This window comes from Diabrotica undecimpunctata, chromosome 7 (genome assembly GCF_040954645.1).
Source record: "Diabrotica undecimpunctata isolate CICGRU chromosome 7, icDiaUnde3, whole genome shotgun sequence".
Taxonomy (NCBI): Eukaryota; Metazoa; Arthropoda; class Insecta; order Coleoptera; family Chrysomelidae; genus Diabrotica; species Diabrotica undecimpunctata.
Genome location: NC_092809.1, coordinates 93,433,828 through 93,458,326, shown reverse-complemented (window position 1 = coordinate 93,458,326; position 24,499 = coordinate 93,433,828). Strand labels below are relative to the sequence as shown.

At 32.2% G+C, this 24,499-nt stretch overlaps 1 protein-coding gene across 1 annotated transcript in view; it reads left to right on the top strand.

The window, feature by feature from the left end:
* Positions 1–24,499, top strand: part of neur (E3 ubiquitin-protein ligase neur) — a 301,968-nt gene that overhangs the window by 200,149 nt on the left and 77,320 nt on the right. The window lies entirely within an intron of this gene.

Genomic DNA, 24,499 nt, shown 5'->3' with positions numbered 1-24,499 from the left:
TACTGACTCCAGTCACAAAAGCATTGTAAGTGGAATACCACAAGGTTCAGTATTGGATCCTCTACTCTTCCTTATCTTTATAAATGACATCACTAACTTGAAAATCGATGGAAATTTTTTCTTTTTGCTGATGATACCAGTATAATCTGTAGAAACTCTAATATTGCAACTCTTCATGCAACTATAACTTCTGATCTATTTAAAATAAAAACCGGGTCCGACTCTAGTTTTCTCTCTTTTAACGTGGATAAAACAGTAGCTTTATCCTATAAAGGAGCTCTTCAACACTTGTTTCTTAATAACAGCCAGATGAGTATCGTTGATTCTGAATGAGAAGCAACCTCCAACCAACCATGAATAGAAAGCAACCTTAAATGGCCCCTTCATGTCGATTTGTTAAGTAAGAAACTAGCCTCATCCTGCTATGGAATAAGATCTGTTTCGATAGAAATCAATTTAGCATCTTCCAAAATAACCTATTTTGCTTTGTTCGAGTCTCATATTCGATATGGTCTTCCTTTTTGGGTTTCCAGTACAGCTGCCCAATCTGATGTTATTTTTAAATTACAAAAAAGAGCAACACTGTTTGGTTAATTCGTAAACACCTGCATGTTTTTCCAGCAAGACCTAATCTGGTGACCACCCCACCAGAAATTCAACCTTTGACGTGTATTTACAGATCCCGTCCACCGAGTTAGTAAAAAAGTCTATATTATGTTCGCCAAAAAAATTATACAACCATCTCCCTTTGCAACTTAAATCTGCAACTTCTTTCCTTAAGTTCCGTAAAATGACAAAAGTCTATCTATCTGAAAGACCATATTATTCAGTGGAAGAGTTTCCTAACGAATAACTAAGAAATTACAGTAAGTTTAGGTACAAGTAACTAAAGTATTTTTATATATATTTGGGTATCACATGCAGCAGCTTAAACTTATTCGTAAACTAGTCCGTAAGGTTTTATTATGCAATTTGCAATTTATTTAAATTTTGCAATGGATTGTTTTATCTTTTACTTTGTGATATTGATGATTTATGTAATAATTAATATCAATTTAATATATTAATTTAGAATCTCGAAGATTAAAGAACTTTTTGAGATCTATTACTTTTATTTGAACTATTATTCTCAAAAATTTAGATCGATAAAAAACGTTTTATAGGAAAAAAAGAGTTTTTCACTTTTTATAATTGTTTAAAAAACAAAGCAAAATTAGCTGTACAGCTTCAAGGATTTGTCATCACCTATCCCTCATATACCTTTTTGAACTTTCAAATTGCTGTATAAGATTTTTACGTGAAATCGATGATTTTTTCATAGATAGACTGGCGTATTAGTATTTTTCGAGGTTTTCTCTCTCAATAATAAAAACTGTTTGCAATTTTGGAAATATGAACTAATAATCCTGTATTAATAATTGATTGAAGAGTCTTGAAGATATGATTTTAAATGAATTATTGCAGTTTAGAATACAGACTTTTTTAAAAATTAGTAATTGGATTAAGATGGACATATTCCAAACAATTAATATACTCCAGTATATATAAAGCCATTTTCTGAATGAAAAAACGTTGGTAATTATATTTTATTTTCTTGTTTCAAAGGATACGCTAAGGATGACTTTTGTTTAAATGCACCCGCATATGTCGTCTTCGTCTGTCGTCATCACCTGTTGCTTTCTGCCCGCAACGGGCCCTTGCATTAGCTCGAGGAGATGCTGAGGCCGTACTTCTTATTGCTTGTTTCATTTCTTCAAGACAGGTGTTACTGCGCTAGTTCTACGACTGACTGTCCATCATATGTCTGTGCCAATTTAGTTATTAGCCAAAAAATTATGGAAAAAGTCTGACAATTAATTTTGTAGAATAACTTAATTGTAGCAGAAGGTTTATAACCCTAATTTCAGCGGTTACGCTAAAACAGGAGCTAATTATAAAGTACATTTACTAAAAATACCAAAAATAATGTCATTAGCTTGCTATAAATTATGATACAAGTCTTATTATGAAAGGGCTTACGAAAAAATGAAGAAGTAAAGAACTCTAAAAATTTCCATGATAGACACTGAATAAGAATATAATTCAAAACTGAATTCGTGAAAATTGAGAAAGAAAACACTGAAAAATAACGTAACAGCTAATTTTAGGACCAAATCTCAAGACAATCTGTGAAAAAATCATCCATTTCACGTAAAAATCTTATACAGGTTTTTGAAGGTTCTAAAAGGAAACAAGTGATCTTCTTCTTCTTTCAGTCTGATGTCCGATTATCGAATGTTGGCGATCATATTGGCAATAATAACTTTGTTTGCGGCGGCTCCAAATAAATTAGCTGTGGTCTCTTGATACCAGTCTCGGAGATTTCGGAGCAAGGATGTTCTTCTTCGACCTGGGCCTCTCCTTCTGGCGATCTTATCCGTATTATGAGGTGTAGAAGTTATACCTCTGTGGATGTCTCATTACATGACCGAAATATTGTAACTTTCGGATTTTTATCGTTTTTGTTATTTCTGTGCTCTTTTTCATTCGATGTAAAACTATTTCATTTCTTATTCGATCAACCCAACTTATCCGCGATACTCGTCGATAAATCCACATCTCAAAGACCTCCAATTTTTTCATTAATGCCTTTGTAAGGGTCCAGTTCTCCATACCATACAGCAATGTGAAGAATATGTAGCAGCGTATTAATCTGATTTTAAGGTTAACGTAATATCTCTATTAATTAGAATTTTCTTTAATTTATAGAAGGCGGCTCTGGCTTTTTTAATGCGTATTCTTATTTCTTTATTTATATCCCAGTTATCGTTAACGTTTGGTAGGTAACGTAGGTAATATTGTGGACCCTTTCTAACTCTATTCCATAAGCTCTGATGTTCGTTGGTTGTAACTCCGTTTTGCTGATAACCATAAGTTTTGTCTTAGAAGTATTAAGTTTTAGCCTATATTCATCACATGCTTCGGTTACAATGTTTATAAGTCGTTGCAGGTCTTTTTCATTGGAGGCAATAAGTACCGTGTCGTCTGCATATCTGAGATTGTTGACATTAATTCCGTTGATTTTAATGCCTGTATCTTCAACTATGTCTTCTCTGAAAATAAATTCGGAGTAAATATTAAAAAGTAGAGGCGATATAATACATCCTTGCCTCACTCCACATCGTATTTCCACTGCTTACGTCGTGTTGTGTCCAATTCGTATGTTTGCACATTCATGCCAATACAAATTTTTGATAATACTGTTACGATAAATATTATGTCGCACAATACTGTAAATATATTATTCTTGTCTGTTCTAGTATTTTCTCCGAGCCGCTATAAAAAACCAGTATGACCTTCTTGTCTTTTCGCCAAGGGTCAGGAAGGTCGGCATCGAGTTTCTAGATGTATGGGTCCCCATCTGATATAAAAAACCTGCTTTTGATGGAATTCCTTCGATGGAAGGTCATCGATTCTTCGCCGTAATTCTCGATTTTTGTATATATATATATATATATATATATATATATATATATATATATATATATATATATGAGACATTTTAGTGAAAGGGACAGTTAGTTTTTGAACATCGCGTCGAGTTTTTAAAATGTAACGCAATGTATTGTAATAAATGTTGATAAATTATATAATTATTAGTGTAAAATAAATTAGTTATATTGTACAAATAAAGACTTTAAATAAACTTGTAAGTGTTATAAGTGTAGAACCTTTGATAATAAATAAAAACAATAAATTAGATTAATAAAAATACAACAATACGGAGGTCTTGGTCATCAATTCCCACCTGTTGCAAGACACCTATAAGTTTGTCTCGATAAAACGCATATATATATATATATATATATATATATATATATATATATATATATATATCGATTTTTCGATATCCCTACATCTTTGACCATGACCTGCAAGCTAACGAGTGCTTCTCTGGTTCCAAGGTTGTTTCTGAAACCAAATTGTGTTTCACTTATTTGTACTTCTATTTTGTTCTAAATTCTCGAGTGCAGTATTCTTAGCAAAATTTTCAGTACATGACTCATCAAACTGATAGTGCGATGATCGCAACACTGTTTGGCATTTATTTTTTTCGGTATCATTACAAAATGTTGACAGTAGCCACTCTGTTGGTATATGTCCTGTTTTGTATATTTTATTATTTCTAATCGTCAATCTATCGTTCTATCGTCATCAAACAGCTCCTCAATATATTCTTTCCACCTCTCTTCCACAACCTCTTGTTTATTGACTATAATATTGCCTTGTTTATCAAATAAACTACTTGCAGTTGATTTATATGTTCCAATTATTTCTGTCACCTTTTTGTATATATTAAACGTGTCATTCCTTTTCTGCAGTTCTTCTATTTCAAGACATTTGTTGCTGTACCATTTTTCTTTTGTATCCTGGATTTTCCTTCTGATTTCTTTATGGATTTTATTGTGTTCTTTAGTCTTTTTATTTTTCTGTTTTCATCTGCTTTCCATTAGTCCCAATATTTCATCAGTCATCCATTGTTGTTTGCGCTTATTAATAGTTTTATACTTTTTAGTCGTTTCTTGCATAATGGTTTTGACATGATTCCACGACGTCATATGTTTTTTCCGATTTTTCGAACTTCTTTTCTATCTTGTGTGTAATTTCATGGCTATTATTTCGAATACAGTCAGTGTTTATTCGGTTAGTCGGTTGTTGGCGTTTTACTTTTTTAAGTTTTAGTTATTTTGATTGAATTTCGGTACCTTTCGGTAATTGTTATATAATCAATCTGATTTCTTATGATATTCTCTGTAGTATCTGTAAGTGACTTTCAAGTATATAAATGACGCTTGGGTAGTGTGAAGAATGTATTTGTCACACATAGATTGTTCTCTACATAGAATTCTACAAAACGGTCTCCCTGTTATTACGTTGTCCAAGTCCAAAATTCCCTACAATGTTTTCTTGTCTACCTTCTCCTACTTTGGCATTGAAGTCCCTCATTATTATTGTAATGTCTTTATTTTTCAGCTGACTCATTACCTTCTTTATATCATCATACAAATTCTCTATGTCATCTTCACTACTGCTGGCTGTGTGTGCATAAACTTGGACCAGATTTATATCTACTGGTTTTGAGTTTAATTGCATCACGATGACTCTGTCCGAAATGTAACGTACAGATTTAATACAGCAAGAGACTTCTTTATGTACAATATATGCGACGCCATTCCGGTGGTTAGTGCCTTCTTTTCCGGAATAGAATACATCGTGGTCGTCTATGCTACATTTACCAGTCTCCGGCCAAAGCATTTCGCTTATCCACATTACTGGTTTATTAAGCCTTATCATCTCACTTATGGTGTTTTGTATCTTACTGGGCTCTAGTGACTTCTCACATTCCTTGTGCCTATTTTGATATCTGATTTTATTCTTATTTCTTCTCGATTATCACAGAGATTTCGCTGGATAACGGCCTGGGAAGACCTGTGTGCTTGTCTTCTCCTCCGGATCTTGGTGTCCGAGAACCATGATCAGTATAGCTGACGACAAATCCTTGAAAACTGATTTTGTTTTGTTTTTTTAACAATCATAAAAAGTGAAAAAAATCATTGTTTGCCTATAAAATGTCTGTTATATACTTTAGAGGAAAATAGTTCAAAGTAATCCTAAAAAGTTCTGTAATTTGCGAGTTTCCAAGTTAAAATACATAAACAATTGTCAGAGGTGCAGAAAACCCCCATCATTAAAAAAAAACTTTTACATACGGTAGTTTCATATTTTATCCCTCGTGTAACTAAGTGAGAACAATATTCTCAAGGGGGAATTTGTAACATTTTCACACTGAATACATAATGCATTGTCTTTGTCCGGATTCATATATATGTATATTTCCTATTTAAAACGTTTCCTTATGCGATTAAACCGCTGAATTGAAACAAAATTCCGCAATGCATAATAATTTAATTAATTTACTAGTAACTTAAGATAAATGCCTCTCCTAATTAACATTTTCCTAGTCTGTAACAAGCGGATGTTCTTTATATGGGTAACAATCAAAGATTAATACTCCTAACTTTACTAGCCTTCCCAGAGAACTTGTATCTCGGCGTTATCGTAGATATAAGCCTTCGATTATAATCGGTAGATGAAGCTTGCTTGCTAGTCTAGTTTGGTTCGAGTTGTTCCTTTGGTATATCCTCATTAAATTTGATGGAGTATTGGCCGAAGGTGTATTTCACATATAAGACGCTAACTTCGAGAACTTTGAGAATTGTTATTATTTATTGCTGTAGTTACCTCTTTGATTAATAAAAGTGTTGCGTATATGTAGAACTAGCAACAGGACTAGGAATAAAAATATTATTTATTAAACAATTCTGAAAAAAAGTTTGAAAATATCCACACAAAAACTGTACCAATTAAACGTGGTGTCAGACAAGGTTATGTACTGTGGCCCATGCTTTTTAAGATGTGTTCTTGGTATTCCAAAAAATAATTGAAGGCGCAGAAAATTACACAAAAGTGAATGGAATATTAATAAATAATTTAAGATATGTTGATGACATAGTTATAATTGCATATAATTCGGGGGGCTTGGAATGTTTACTAAACAAAATCTCAGCTGAAGGGGATCTATTGGGCTTAACAATTAACACCGAAAAGACAAAAATATTGGTGGTAAATCGATCCAGTATACGTAAAAGTTCATTCAACCAGTTCCACAAGTATATGGAATAGTAATATACTGTATTTCACAAAATTTCTAAGAAGTACGAAAGTAAATTGCTCTAGTATTTGCATATTGCCGAAGAGAAATATTTCAATATATATTTACTCTACATGAATATTACAACTATGGATTCTTAACTCAAAAATGATAAATTTAACCTTTGCAAATATTTATCACTATGTGACACTATCACTTCACTCACAGTTGGCACTTGTAGGTCTTGTGTTATGTGTTTATTACTTAAAAAACCATGGCGCATCAGTTATTGCTCTTAACACCTTGTTTTGAAGTTGGTTCATGATTGCTAGGTTGGATTTTGAAGCAATGCCCCACACCTCTATTTCGTACTTCCAAATTGGCTTCAATATGGCATTGTACGCTAGTAGTTTGTTTCGCAAAGACAACTGGGACTTTCTTCCGAGTAACCAGTAATATTTTCTATATGTTGTATCAAGATGTTTTCTTTTTTTTTTTCATATATGAGTTTGCCACGTAGGTCTCTTGTCCATATGTAAGCCTATGTAGCTTGTATGAATACTATGTAGCTTGATATAGATTCATTGACTTCCATCTTCTATCTTGACAAAGTCAAGGGTTTCCTGTCGAAAACGTTGATATATATATATATATATATATATATATATATATATATATATATATATATATATATATATATATATATATATATATATAAAATAAAGTTTTATTATGAGGTTGCAGTCATTAATAGGGCAGGAAAGTGAATCTCTTTGTTCTTTATCAAGCTTTCGCAAAATTTATTTGCTTCTTCAGGATATGCTAAAATATGGTATCAGTAAATACAATGAAATTATAATTAAATAGCATTGTATAAAACTAGTATAAAAACTTACAACATGAGGTTAATCCATTAAATTTTCAAATTTACGAAACATTAAAACTTAACTTAATAAAATTATATAGTTATGAAGTACAATATTTTAATTTTATTTAATTTTGTAGAATTAAATGTAGAAATAAAATTAAAATATTGTACTTCATAACTATATAATTTTATTAAGTTAAGTTTTAATGTTTTGTATATATATATATATATATATATATATATATATATATATATATATATATATATATATATATATATATATATATAGATTTTCTAGACTTTATTTTAAGATTCAAATAAATATAGGGTCCAAAATTGCATGAATCATATTCATAACTATATAATATATTAAGACGTAACCCCGAATGTGTATATTTGAAATGCAATTCTAAAAAACATATTTTCTTTTTTCGAAATTTTACGATTTTATCTCACATCGTGAAAAGGTAAACGAGCTAACCAGCTAACAAGCGTTGCGTTTGAACATCTCGCAATGCCGATTTCACGAAATCTAAACACATAATGATTCACGTTTCGATATAAAAGATTTTAATGTTTATTTCGGGTGGAACTATAGGGAAATAATGGTCCATTTATCAAGTAAATAATGTTGCAACGACTCAAAGAAACTAGGCCAACGCAGATTACATTCGAAAGTTAATTTTAAAATGCCTGTGAACATAATATTTTGTATTTACATTGTTCGATTTATGATGAGCCTATTTTTGAAAAAATTTCAGAAAACATATTTGGCAACAAACCTATTTTAAATGTTAATCCTCTACACTTGGTAGTCATCATTATTAATTATGAAACGGAATCCAACAACCATTAATAAACACAAACCTTCCTTAATATATTTTAAGCGAATCCCGCGCTTGTTGCATTCAATTTCTTACTATATACTTGTTTGCAGTTCCATCTTGACCGATCTACATTTCCTAAGTATTAATCCCATCGTGTAGAAAGAACGCAGCATATCAAAAAACCATCGAAGTAGGTTGTACACGGAGAAAAAAAGAATAGTATAGACGTCTTAGAAGAGAGCAAAAACGTATCCATCGACGTAAAAAGAGAGAATACTAACAGAACACTCTCAATGAGATACAAAGTTTAATTAGGTAATTAATTACAAGATTAATTACAAGACACTAACGGTGAAATTCTACATGATAAAAACTTAGTTCTTAATAGATGGGCACAACATTTCAGGGAACATCTAAATATGTATAAATGATATTGAAGGAGGGTACAACATAGACAATCAACAAAATGTACAACGTCAACTACACAGTGAAGACCCAAAAAGAGAAAAAGTGCCAAATATCATCCTGAAACTCAAAGACAATAAAGCCCCAGGAATCGATGAAATCTGTTCGGAAATGAATAAAAAAAATGGTGACCAAATTTTGGCAGCAATCCATAAACTAATAGTACTTATATGGCAGAATTAATTGGTACCAGAAGAGTGGCTAAAGCGAATAATATATATAATTATATATATATATGTATATATATATATATATATATATATATATATATATATATAATCATAAAAGCATAAAAAGGGTGATCAACTGGAGTGTAAGGCATTACTCTGTTAGCATCTGCGTATAAAATCTTCGGCAATTTATTGTTTGAAAGACTTAAACATTTTACAAAGGATATTGTTGGTCAATATCAATGCGGATCTACTGGCAGATAGGCAGATTCTAGAAAAGTCACTAGAATATAACATAGATACACACCATCTCTTCGTCGACTTCAAAGCAGCCTATGACAGTTTGAAAAGAACTGCATTATAATATAATGCAATGATAGACTTTGGGATCCCACCTAAGTTAGTTAAGTTCACCCAACTAACAATGCAAAACGTAAGCTCATGCGTTAGAATTGAAGGAGAAAACTCTACATTATTTGACATTAATAATGGTCTAAGACAGGGGGACGCACTAGCGTGTCTGCTCTTTAATATTGCCTTGGAAAAGGCAATCAGACAATTAAATATTAGAATGAATGGAATTATTTTTAATAGATCGACGCAAATTCTCGCATTCCCTGACGATATAGTTATAATGCTCAGAAGTATGAGAGACATGGTGCAGTGTTTTACAAGGTTTGCAGACGCGGCAAGTGAATTAGGACTTAACAACCATACCTTTGAGCAAGTCAAAGAATTCATATATCTTGAATCGCTAATTAACGCAACAAACACGACCAGTGACGAAATAAAAAGACGCATAACAATTGCAAACACAACTGTTCAGTCTCCAGAAACATTTAAAAGATAAAAATATAAAACGTGCAGTAAAGCTCAATATATACCAGACCTTAATAAGACCGGTTTTGATATATGGAGCTGAAACGTGGATTTTATCTCAAAATGATAAAAGACTGGTATTTTTGAGAGAAAAATTCTTAGAAAGATTTTTGGGGCCGTAAATGAAAATGGGCTAAAGCGTCGAAGATAAAACTTTGAACTGTATCAGTTCTACACCGATCCAGATATTGTGAAATTCGTTAAAGTAAAGAGACTTAGATGGGCTGGACACATTGCTAGGATGTCAGATCACGAATACACAAAGAGATTAACATTTTCAAAACCGGAGGGCACAAGAAGTAGATGACGACCACGAAGGAGATGGATTGATGATGTGGAAGAAGACCTACAGATTCTAAGGATCGGAAGAGAAGTTGCTAGGAATCGACAGGAGTGAGAACGGATTGTCGATCCACTTATGATGATGATGAATCCTATCGTTATTCTTGTGCACCTTATATTCTTTAGAAACAACTCCCTCCTACTTCCATTAGGTAAAGGTAAAATTTTTAAAGCGTTGTCATTAGATGAATTAAAAAAATGCATTAATTATGGAAAAAACATACAACCAGATATTTTAGCAAAAAATTTTATTTAAAATAGTTTTAAATATCTATTCCACATCAACCGATAAGAAGCAACTTAAAAAATAGATCGAAATGAAGTTAAAGTACGTGACTTACGTTATATAAAATTCCACAGATTTATATTAAAATTGAAATTAGAAAATTTGCCAACCACGGAAGAAGCTTTTAGCCAACAAGCTTACAGAGTTTATTATCAACTACAAATAGTTCCACATTTTGATGAAACAATAATTTCAAATTCAACTGAACTTACACTTAATCCAACCATTGATTAAAAACTACTAATATACATATGCAGTTTTTAATCAATGATCCAACACATTAAGGATGAAAATCATCAAATGGTCAGATATGGCACCAGAATCGATGTTGAAACAAATTACTTGCTCATGCAAAACTGGGTGTAAAAGAATGAATTGCAGCTTCAAAAACCTCCGATTGTACTGTTCCAAGTTGTGTGTTGAATGTGCTTGTGAAAATTGCGAGAACATAGACATTGAGGACAATTTATAATTAAAAATGGATACTAATGTTGACAATGATAACGAATGTGTAGAAAATAATTGTGACAATCAACATGATACGAGGGTTGTCTTTTTAGTTTTGCGTATAGCCAGAAAGACAAAAAATATATAGACTTAAAGTGCTTCATTGCTTTTCAAAATGTCCCACCAAGATCGATACACTTTTGCGTACGTTCAAATCAAGTGGCAAAATAGTTATTCCAGTCTTCAGTTGACACCTACAAAATCGCTGTTTTAAAGGTATCGATGGCTTCTTCTGGCGACTGGAATCGATGCCCACGCATTGAATTCTTGATTTTTGGGAACGTGAAAAAATGAAAAGTATATACGGTGGATGGTTTAACAATTCGATGTTTTGAAGCTACAAAAACCCTATTGTCGTTTAATCAGTGTGAGCACTTGCATTGTCCTGATGTATGACGATTCGCTGTTGTGTGTTGCTTTGGCTGACTTTCGCAATAACTTCTGGTAAACAAACGGTTATATACCAATCAGAAGTAACCGTGCTTCGATCTTCTAAAGCAATTGGCAATTGGCGTTTGTTTTCCGGTTCGTAGGAGTAAATCCAAGATTCATCGCCACTAGCAATACTATAAAAGTTTTTTGAGCTTCCTTTGTTGAACCGTTCCAATGTTTTTTGATACCAATTGACGCGAACCGTTTTTTGCTCTTCTGTTAGCAAATGAGGGATCCAACGGGAAACCAACTTTCTAACACCCAGTTCTTCACGTGGTATCTTTTGGATCGAGGTCTTTGATATGCCCAAATTCTGAGGGCAAACAAATGGTTGCTGTCTAGAAAGATACGTACCAAGCAATTTTACAGAATCAGCGATACTGATCTGGCTGTTATTAAGAAGCAAGAGCTGAAGAGCTCCTTTATAGGATAATGCTACTATCTAATCCACGTTAACAGAGGGTAAATTAGAGTCGGATCAGGTTTTTATTTTAAGTAAATCAGAAGTTATAGTTGCATAAAGAGTTACAATATTAGAGTTTCTCCAGGTGATACTCTTATCATCAGCAAAAAGAAAAATTTTTCCATCGATTTTTAAATTGGTGATGTCATTTATAAAGAAAAGGAAAAGTATGGGAACCAATACTGAACCTTGTGGTACTCCATATACAATGCTTTTGCATTGTATCATTTGCTCTAACCAGTTTTTCCTATTCCACAAGTAAGAATTGAACCAGTTCAAAGAAATACCTCGAATTCATTTATTGTCGTGATTTAAACAATCAAAAGCTTTGGCATAGTCACAAAAAACAGTGGCAGTGTAAAGATTATTGTTTAGTGCTTGATAGACCTCAAGCAGAATTGATTTTGTGAGAAAGGACATAAGTCGGGCTTTGATAAGTTTTTCAATAATTTTGGATATTACCGGTAGTAAGTCAATAGGTCTATAGTTGCAGGCATTCGATTTTCACCACCTTTTTGAAGAGAAATAATATCTGTCTTTAGACACTCTGGAAATATACCTTTTTCAAAGGAATCATTAATTAGTGAGACTTGATTATTTGGATCAGTTCAGATTTATCAACTGGTCTTATAAAGAGACCTTTTTTGAATTAGGGAGATAATAAATGGGATCTTTTTTTGGCAAAATGTTATATTTTTACTTACATTAATGAAGTATTCGTTTAGATTTTCAATGGATGGTTTGGAAGGGAAAATGTTTGAGCTGTGTTAGTTTTATTCCGAAGATCGTTTATTTTGGACCAAATTTCTTTTGCAACACTTTAGAGCTTCCTAGGCGATTTTAATAGTCAGCTTTTTTAGCTGTTTGGTGTTTTTTATATTAGTTTCTCTCTACTTGGTGATATATGCAGTGACAGAGAGGTTGGTAGTAAATTTCTTGATGTACAGTAGTGAACGCATATTCTTGGCTGAATGTGGATACTTTTTATGATGTTTTGGCTTAATTGTAAGTAAAAGAAATGTCTTATTGAAAATACAGACAAGCCTATCTAAAGAATCACTGAAATTATAAATAGTCCACGTCCACAAAAGGAAAGTGCCATCCAAAAGTCAAGCAAAATTTTGGAATTTACGAAAGTTCTGAGCGGAAGTTGTATTATATTATATTATATACATTATATATATATACATATATATATATATATATATATATATATATATATATATATATATATATATATATATATATATAATTTAATTAAGTTGCACAAATTTTAATGCTATATCTTTCTTTCTTTCTCCCCTTCCTTTTACCCTATGTACTTAGTAGAATTTAAATAATACTTAATTTTACTATTTTTATTTATAATTATACAAAGTTTATAACAATTAATTTGTTTAAAATATATTTGTAATTTTTTTGAATCAAGAAAAGTAATTGTAAAAATAATAAGCATAACTCATAAAAAATTAACACGTTTAGATTTTATTTTCAAAGAAAAAATTAATTTTTTTATAAAAAAATTGGTAAAAGATATTATTTATAACTATAATTTATAAATATTTAAGTTTCCTATTATTTCATAACCTTTTCTACTACTGATAATAAGAGAGATGTCAAATTTTGCAAAAATAAATATTTATTATAAAATGTTTAAACAAATTACTGGGATAAATAAACAATTCACAAATAAACTAATTGCATTTTAATAATCTATGCAACGAGTTGCCCCAAATTTAAAAAAAAAGACATAAATTTTCATTGATAAGACTCGGAGATATTGCCACTGTTATAAATTTTAAGCTAATTCATTCATCAACTTTCAACTTCTTCTTTGGAGCTTCATGGACAGCTCATTTTTAAAGGAATCGTTTTGAATTCATTCATTCATTCACCTTTCAAATTGTGCTTTTTAAATTTATTTATGTTTATAAACAAAGTTCCGGTGAATTTTAGGACATTGTATTTTTTTAAATTCGTTTAAAAACATTTCGAATAAAAAACATTAACTTCCTACATGTTGATGCGTCTTATAAGCTTAAAATCGCAGCACTTTTGCAAACCTATTTTACAATCTTCGCTTTCTCTTCAGTTTGGTGCTTTCAGAATTCATGTTGACCAAATAGTTTTGCATAACAACGTAGATAAAAGCTTTCTTACGGCCAAAAAATGTTTTTTGTAATTATCTCTGTCAATTGTTTATGTATTTTAATTTTGAAACTCGTAAATTAAAGAACTTTTTAAGATTTACAACTTTTATTTTACACATTTTTCTCTTCTCTTTCAAAATTTATAAAAAAACGTTTTATAGACAAAAATGATTTTTTCACGTTTTATGATTGCTTAAAAAAATCAAAGCAAAATCAGTTGTACGTCTTCTAGGATTTGTCATCAGCTCTCCCTCATATAACTTTTAGAACCTTCAAAAACCAGATAGGATTTTTACGTGAAATCAATGATTTTTTCACAGATTGACTGGGGAATATGAAAATAAAATCCACAAAGAAAAGTTAATTTCCTGTAGTCGGCTGTGTTCCATACCTATATATCACAAAAATTCCTTTCAAAACACATTCCGAGGTTCCGATTATCCTTCTCTCTATTAACCGTCATCTTCGTTAACGTAGTCGTTTGATCAATTAAGTTTTGAAAAATGGAGCCTTCCACATCTAGAGTATCAAAAAGAAAACGTGTTGTTTTGTCAATTGAAAAAAAAATAGAAATTATTTCAGAACTAAAGAAAGGTGTTTCTGCTGTCGCATTGCGCAAAAAATATAATGTTCCGAGAACAACAATCAATGATATAAAGAAAAATGCTGACGGAATTGAAAAGTATGCTTCGCAAATGGAATCGTTGGATGGCTGGGTGAAACATCGTAAGACAATGAAAAAAGCCACAAATGAATCACTCGACACGGCTCTGTATTTGTGGTTCATTCAAAAAAGAAGCGAAGGTGTTCCTTTGTCTGGACCAATTGTTGTCGAAAAAGCATTGTTTTTCAACATGAAATTGAATGGCGATCCTTCATTCAAAGGAAGCAGCGGCATAATCGATAATTATGGTTTGACACGCGATCAAGTGTTCAACGCGGATGAAATTGGTTTAAACTACAAAGCATTGCCAACGAAAACAATCGCTGCACTGTCTGAAAAATATGCACCCGGATTTAAAACGCAAAAGCAACGAATCACAGCAATGATGTGTTCAAATGCGAGTGGTGACCATCGCCTTCCTTTATTATTGATTGGTACACCAAAAAAAACCACGTCGGACATAAATATTAATGCGGTTTCCGTTAACTACTGTGCACAATATAATGCATGGATGTCCCAGGAAATATTCGCTGACTGGTTCAAAAAGGTATGTACTGCTAACCAAAATTTGTTTATCTATTTTTCTAACGTCTTGTTTTTTGGGTTTTTATACCGGACGTTCGACAATACTTGCAAGCAAAAAATTTGCCACCAAAGGCGATTCTCATTTTGGACAATGCACCTGCCCATCCTGAAGCCCGTATGCTCCGAAGTGACGATGGAAATATTACTTGCTCTTTTCTGCCTGCAAATACATCATTAATACAGCCAATGGATCAATCGGTCATTCAAACATTCAAAAGAAGATACAGAAAAAAAAATTATTCAAAACCTAGTTATGGAAGAGGCAATCGACAATGCTGCGGATGCTTGTGCTGATGTTTCGGAAGTAACGCTGAAAAGAGCGTGGAATAAATTATGGCCTGAATCAACTCAAGATGAAAATGACCCCGTGACAGCCAAAAGTGATGCGGTAACAAATAAAGTTATGGCTGAATCAACTGTTTTGTTTTCGTTGCCTAAAGATGATATAAACAGATGGTTAATTTGTGATGGGGACGCAAACGGCTATCGATTGCTGACAGATGATGAAATAGTTGAAATGGCAACAGAGGCGGACGAAACTGATTCAGAAGCTGACGAAGACTTTGACGGTGGCGATGTTGGTGATGCTATTGCAACTCACAAAGATTTGCGTAAAGAAGCTAAAGAAGCTGCATCGCACATACAACAATTCATCGAGTGGTATTCTCGACAAGAAGAAGCAAATAAGGTAGATTTCATGATTTTCCGTCGGTTAAGAAATTCAGCCGTTGCAAAATGTGAAGTAACAATAAAACAAAGATTTCCGAATATTTTAAATCAAATTGATTCGACTGTACTAACATAAATCCCTCTTATATTATCAAATAAAACATACAAATAAAATTTGGGCGTTATACTATGAATTTTTATTTTTTTTTAATGTTCTGTTAACCGTCTTTTCGATTATCTGTCATACCTTTGGTCCGGTGCCGTGACGAATAGTCGAGGTTCCACTGTAATAATAAATAAATACTTTTATAAAGGAATTTTTTTATATGAAAATACTTATTTGGGAAAAAGGCGATTTTAAAAATTGTATATCATACTTTGTCGATTTGAAAAGATCGTGTTGCCTCACAATGACTAATGTGGAGTGTCTAATTAATTTAGCAAACATAATTGTTTACGGAGCGATACCAAGTTTTGAAAACTGCAGCAACCTGGCATTGAGGTGTCGAAACTCGTCTACCTAGTCATCAATTTCTTTAACCCATACACCTATTCGACCTCTGTTCTTCGTGGAATACTAAAAAACACAAAAGACAGCAAAAATGAACCGCTTAAATAGAACAATTATCAACTTAATTAAAAACAGGAAGTCTGACTAAGCCACCTTAAATTCAATTATTCAATTGATTCAAATATAGACTGTTCCTATTAATATACTACAATTATTTTAAATACTTCATTTATGCGGGTAGGTACACTTTAAAATATGTTCAGTATTTTTTATTTAGGAAAGATACGTTTTTAATACAACTAACAGCCATATGCTTATAGGCTTATATTAAAGTGATGACACAATTAGTTCCTTATTAAAGCACGCATTAAAGTTTACTAATTAATAGGAATTAACTGTAATTGTAGGATTGGAAATACTTTTAGACCAAGAAAGTAACGATTTTTCCAATACACTCTTTGATACAGGTATCTAATAATTGCTTTTGATAAATTTGGTGATAATAATGTAATAATGAAATGTAATAAACAAAATAAGCAAAAGATTTAATGTAATTTTTTGCTGAAAATAATGTAATGTTGCTATTTGATTTTAAATACTAGAGTACTTCAAGACTGGTCAATTATAAAGAAAAGTGACACAATTTTACTAAAAAATATAGAAAATGCTTAAAAATAAGTTAGTTAAATTATTTTTCAAAACACACAATCTTTAGAAATTTTTCTTAAAATCATAAATATTTACAGTGACTATTGATATTAATACCTGAAACTCGAGCAGATTATAACGGGAGATCTAGATTTTATGATCCAATTTCTTTCCTTTCTTATATCAGTATCAATAAATCAATCAATCAGTTTCTAACGTTCGACGCCGTCTTCTGATTTCCAGTCTCCATTTATCTCGGTCGTTCCAAAGGTTTTCTTCAACTCACCTCTCCCTTAAGTCTTTACCGATTCCTTTTCTCCAACTTAATCTCTGTCTACCTTGCTTTCTTCTTCCACTTCTTCACTCTCTTCTTCACTACCAAAGAAATTTTTAAAGTGGTGTCCACTTTAAAACTTTCCTTGGTATTCTGTGTTCATCTATTCTTTGGACGTGTCCATACCATCTTAGTTGATTTATTCTGATGTCCTCTGTTATACTGTGCTCAACACCCATAATTTCTCGTATTCTTTCGTTTCTAACTCTCTCTAATCTTGATTTTTCAGCCGCTCTTCTCCAGAAGTCCATTTCTGTTGCTTCTAATACTTTTAAGTTTTTTCCTTTCAGTGGCCATACCTCACGTCCATATGTAGCAATGCTTTTTATAATGCTGTTATAGATTTTGTGTTTGTTTTCTTTGGAGTTTGTCCCATAGTATACTGTTTAATTGCCTAATGGCTTGTCTTCCTGGATATTTGTATGTTGCTACGAGGGTGGATTGATATAAAACTAGCCTTTGATAGAAAAAACAAGTTTTTTTGGAATTAAATCGATTTATTTCTCTACATAGTCCCCTTTTAGCTCGATACACTTAGTAAGATGATGTTCCAATTTTTTTATCCCATCCGAATAGTACTTTTGCTCGAGCTCTTCAAAATAGGCCGAAGTTTCAGCGACGACTTCATCATTTGTTACGAAACGGCGTCCTCCGAGCCATTTTTTTAGGTTTGGAAACAGGAAAAAATCGCTGGCGGCAAGATCTGGGGAATATGGTGAGTGTTCAACCATTTCATAGCCCAATTCGTGTAATTTTGCCATGGTGACGGCCGTTCGGTGAGCCGGTGCATTGTCTTGGTGAAAGAGCACTTTTTTGCGTTCCAAACCGGGGCGTTTTCGACGCAATTCGGCATCGAATCGATCCAATAATGCTGCGTAGTACTCACCATTGATTGTTTTTCCTCTTTCCAAGTTGTCGATGTGGATGATGCCCTTCGCATCCCAGAAAACAGTAGCCATCACTTTGCCGGCCGAATGTGCACTCTTTGCCGTCTTCGGCGGCCCTTCGCCGCGTTTGCGCTACTGTTTCGACTGTTCTTTGGTTTCCGGTGTATAATAATGCACCCAGGTTTCATCAACGGTGATAAATCGGCGAAAAAAATCCTTCGGATCGCGTCGTATCATCGCCAAAAGCGTCTCCGAAGTGGTTACACTTTTTGCATTTGATCGATTGTCAGCAAACGCGGCACCCATCGCGCGGATAGCTTTTTCATGTCCAAATGATGGTGAATGATGTTGTGTATGCGTTAGTAGGAAATTTTTAGGACCTCTATTAACTCGCGGAGCTTAATTCGACGATCTGTCATAATCATGTCATGGACTTTGTTCATCATTTTAATACGAACTTTATAATTAAGTATATCTTACATTTCACAAAACAGGTTACATTTATTTCTACTCAAAGTCATCTTCTTCATATTCGCTGCTACCAGAACTTTTACGAGTCTTGATATATATTTCCTTCGTCTGTGTTCCCTCCTTTGACCGTAAAGAAAAAAAAAGTTATGGTACAAACGCGGTATTGAAGGTGGATCACCTCTGCAAAGCTCTAATGAACCTTTCAATTTCTTACTATCAACAGGTAGGTGAGAAGTATAAAGTTTCGGCAACTCAGTGAAATGAGTTTGAAGTTGACTATGCCTACTTTTTTTCAGACATAGAATTCTTGGGGTTTCTGCAAAACGTATTTAAATTGAACAGTATTAGGTTCTTCTGCTAGACACGACAATTCTAGTGTTTTATGAATTTTTACTGGATTAAAAGTTTCGTTTATTCTCCAGTTCTGATTTTTACCATGTCAGAAAATTTTACAAACTCTGCTTGGGACATTTCTTTTACTGTGTAGGATTGGCCAGTTACTTTCGCCATTTTTATTAATGTGATCCATTGACTGGGGGTATAGACGCACCCTGTCGCTTTTTAGCTGTCTCTATTACTGCATGCATACTATCTCCTTCATTCGTAGTATGCCTCTTCTGCAAAAACCTGTGTGTTATCTTTATGTTGAGAATTTTAGAAGCATATGCAAACATGGAGAAAATAAAATGGTTTCTATTTTCCCCCCACAATTGTCGGAGTATAAGATGACACTTTCAACCCCTTTAGTTTTTTGTGTTCTCAGAAAGTCTAACAAGCAACTACTAATTTGATTTAATCCCCGCTTCGCCACCTCTTCATACCAAAGGTAACAGAATCCTTTATTATTACCTATGTCGTAGACTGTAAAATTATACGTTGCAATTGTACTTTTATAATAAAATGTAATTACTGCTGATTGAGGGGTAACTAATACCTTTTGCAGGTCAAAATACGCATCACATAAAGTTTTATCCTCAGTAGCTAGTTCTTTATCCACATCTTTCAATTTTCGACAACTGCAATTTTATTAGCTAAGTGTTGATCATATTTTTCTTGCATTTTCAATTGTATGTCATTATCAGCATCTGTATAATCCGTGCATAGTTGACACTGATTCTTTTTTGATTTAAAGAATGCTATATTGAATTCTTAGTTGAAAATTTTACGATATTACCGTTCACTTGCAATCTGTACTGAATTGGTTCCAATATGCTCCTTGTACATTCTATACATTTTACTAATACATTAAAACCATCTTACAAATGCATTTCTTTGAATGTTTTCTATTATAATGGAAAGGAACTAATGGAAACAATTTAATATGAGTTTCTTTGAGTATTCTTCTTCTATGAGTATTCTCACACTTTCCTTAATATCTTTTGCAATTTTATTGGGTCTTACAGTATGGCGTCCTCACATATTCTTTTCTAAAGTGCCACCTTCTCCAATACGTCAAATAACTGTCAAAGTGAAAATTTGAATTTAAAAGTTCTCCGATAAAAATTATAGTTTTTAATAATTTTAAACAGTATTAATTTAAAATTTAAGTGCAAAAACCATAATAAACGAGCCGGTTTTCTAATTAGTATTGTGATTTACTTTTTATGTATAATTAGGATTTTAATTTTGACCATATAGTTAAACGACAAGTGTTTTACGGTTGTAAACTTATATTTTGTTCCCCCAATGGGGGACACTAGTGCAGGGACGTCCTCGTTGACGCAAATGTTAGTAGATAATAATGAGGACCATTTAAAAATAACTAATAATCAAAGCATGACCATAAAAAATGTCAACAGTGTAGGTGCTGTCATGGAACCGGAAAAGAAAACCTTTAATTTACGCTCAGATAAGTATAATATTAAAAATATTTGGGTTTATATTGAAAAAGTAAATGTTGAAAATTTAGGTAGATTACATCCGATGACTGTTGGTCACATATTATTCAAAAAATTAAAGCTTACAAATATTTTAGAAATTAAAAGCATAGGTAGAAATCGCATCAAGGTTTTGTTAAAGTCTTTACTGGAAGCAAATAATTTAGTAAATAATCAAGCATTAAAATTGGAAAATCTTAAGGCGTACATACCCAATCATTTGTTGGAAATCAAGGGTTTAGTACGGGACGTAGATACTCAGTATGACGTAGATTATTTAATAAATACTATAGAGTCATCTTCTAAAGTTATTAATATATATATAGAACTAAACGTAAAGTTGTTAATGATAATAAAGTTGAATTCATAGATAAAAAGACAATAATTATTACATTTGAAGGCAACGTTCTGCCAAATTATGTTTCTTTTAATAAGGTATTTTGTCCTGTTGAACAGTATATTGGAAAAGTCGTTCAGTGTTATAAATGTCTTAGATTTGGACATGTATCCAAACAGTGTAAAAGTACACAAGAACGGTGTATTCAATGTAGTGAAATTAAAGAAAAAGATCATAATTGTAATAGGGAAGTTGTATTTTCTATTCATTGTAAAAGTAGGAACCATCTGTCGATATCTAATAAATGTCCACAATATGAAAAACAGAAAAAAATAAAAAATATAATGGCTGAACATAACATATCTTTTGTAGAAGCACGTAATTACTGTGAAAAGTCCTTTTCAAATTTTGTAAGTAACAACTCCTTTGAATGTTTAGCAGAATATGAAAGGGATTTTCCTAGTTTGCCTACAACTAGTAAAATTATTCCGGTATCTAAACAAGTTTCACACAAGCCAAATTCTGTTTTTACTCACACTGATTTAAATATTACGAAATCTCAAACAAATAAAAAAAGAAAAGTCAATTCACCAACTACACAGTCGTCTACTGAGAAACCAATGTTTCCTTTTGTTTTTGGACCTGATAAACCTTTACCTGTTAATCGAATTGTACCAAATTATGAAAACGTTGAAATTAAAAGAAATGTAACTGAAAGTCTTTCTACTTTTATATATCAGCTTTTACAAAGTATACAAACTTTTGATGATATACGATCTATAGATAAACAATTAATAGTCAATAATATTGAACAGGTATTGGAGGGTACTCTAATTAATACTAAATAAAAAAATGTCTTGTCAACCTAAGTTAAAAATAATGCAGTGGAATGCTCGTTCTGCTGTCTCAAATAAAAATAGTATGATGCATTATTTAGTAACTAACAAAATAGACATAGCTCTTATTAGTGAAACATGGTTTAAAAAAAATGTATTATATGATTTTAATGGGTATAATCTTGTTCGTAATGATAGGTTGGATGGTTATGGTGGAGTTGCTATACTGATAAATAAATCAATTTGTTTTACTGAACTAAAAATTGAAAATAATAATTACAATAACGAAATACAGTTATGTGCTATAAAAATTAAATATGGAAATAGTCAAATTAGTTTTATGTCACTATATAGAGCCCCGAAAATAAGATGCACAATAAATGATTGGATTAATATATTTTCCCAGTTACAAAAACCAATTATAATAGGAGGTGATTTTAATGCCCATCATACTATTTGGGGTTCAAGTACAAATGATGGAATCGGAATACAGCTGATTAAAATGGCAGATGATCTTGAATTTACAGTTTTAAATAATGGACAACCAACAATACTAACTCAACCCAACCAGAATTACTCAATGATTGATGTAACTTTCTGTAGTCCGGATCTTTTAGTAAGACTGAATGGTCTATCTCTTCAGACACGCTAGGATCAAATCATTTTGTTATACAGTTGGAAATTTGCATTAAAGCCGAAACAGAAAAAATATTACCAAAAAATAAATGGAAAATCAAAAAAGCTAATTGGCCTTTATATACTTCTTTAGTACAAAACTTTTTTAACCAAAATACTGAAATTCCAAATAATACATCAAGCAAATATGAACATTTAATTAATAGTATAAATTATGCTGCTCACATTGCAATACCACAATATAAACCTTTTAAGCCAAAAACTCGAAACCCGCCACCTTGGTGGAATTCTGAATGTGACACTATTATTAAAAACCGGCAATATTCACTCATGAATTATAAAAAAGAACGTAATTTTGAGAACTATATAAAATGCCAATCAAACATGGCAAGTACAAAAAAACAACTAAAAAGTATTGCGAAACAAAGCTGGGTCAATTGGGTTTCTTCTCTTAATAAATCAATACCATCATCAGTACTTTGGACTCAAGCTAGAAAGTTATACAGAAAATCACCAACAAAAAAAAATCTTTTGAAAATATTTGGATAGAAGAGTTTTTTGATATAATTGCTCCTCCAACAGTGATATCTATGCCTAATAAACCTAAGAAAATAGTAACCGACAAAAACCACTTTTTACTTCAACCGATTAGACAGACAGAACTAAGCTATGTTTTAAATAATCGTTCTAGCACAAGTCCTGGTTATGACCACATTAAGTATCCTATGCTTAATCTGCTTCCTCCAATCGCTAAAGATCTTTTATTGGAAATATTTAACGAATTTATGTCTGCAGGTACGGATGAATTTAAAGAAGTTATTGTAATCCCAATTTTAAAGCCAATGAAGGATCCGAATCTGGCAAAATCATACAGACCAATTTCACTTATGTCTTGTGTTCTCAAAGTATTAGAAAGGATACTAAAAGTAAGGCTTGAATGGTGGTTAAGTGAGAAAAAACTACTTCCAAATTCTCAGTTCGGTTACAGACAAGGATGTGGAACTTTGGATGCACTCGCTACCGTAGTAACTCACATTCAAAATGCATATTCTCGCAATACGTATGTTCCACTATTATGTTTGGATATTGAAGGTGCATATGACAGTGTTAATTTAGATATGCTAAAAAAAAAAAATGATTCAACAATTCCAAATACCTTTCCTGCTTGCCCAAAATATTGTCAATTTCTACTTAAACAGGAAAATATATATTAGGATGGAAAACAATCAACTCATTGGACCACGTTTTAATAGTTCGGGTCTTCCACAGGGCTCAGTTTTAAGTCCACTTCTATTTAATCTTTACACAGCCGATTTTCATAATATTAGTATCGAAAAAATGTCATTTAATACAATACAATATGCAGATGACTTCTGTATCTATACTGAATCTAAAAAATACAATGACGGCTTAAACACATTGGAATGTGTTCATGAACATTGCTGTAGGTGGTTTAGAAAAAATGGTTTTGAGTTGGCAAACAACAAGTCTAACATTTGTATATTCACTAGACATAACTTGCCTCAAAGAGAACAAATAATATTAAATGATAATTATTTTCCCCTCTGTAAGTCGATAAAATATTTGGGTATGATTTTGGATACAAAACTGACCTGGAAACTGCATGTTGATTTTATGCTTGATAGGTGTAATAAAACACTAAACTTTCTCAAATCAATTACAAAAACTTGGTGGGGTGCTGATGTTGAAACATGTCTTCTATTTTATCGTTCTTATATCAGGTCCATTATAGATTATGGCTCTGTACTTTACGGATCCGCTAGTAACAATATTTTAGGCCGTATAGATGTTTTTATAAACACAGTTTTGCGGTGTTGCATGGGTGCTATGAGATCTACCCCTATTGAACCACTTTATGTTGAGACAATGGAACCGCCCAGTAAATTTAGAAGAGAATATCTCAGTCAAAAATTTCTCCTTAAAGTTCGTTGTTACAACACTTG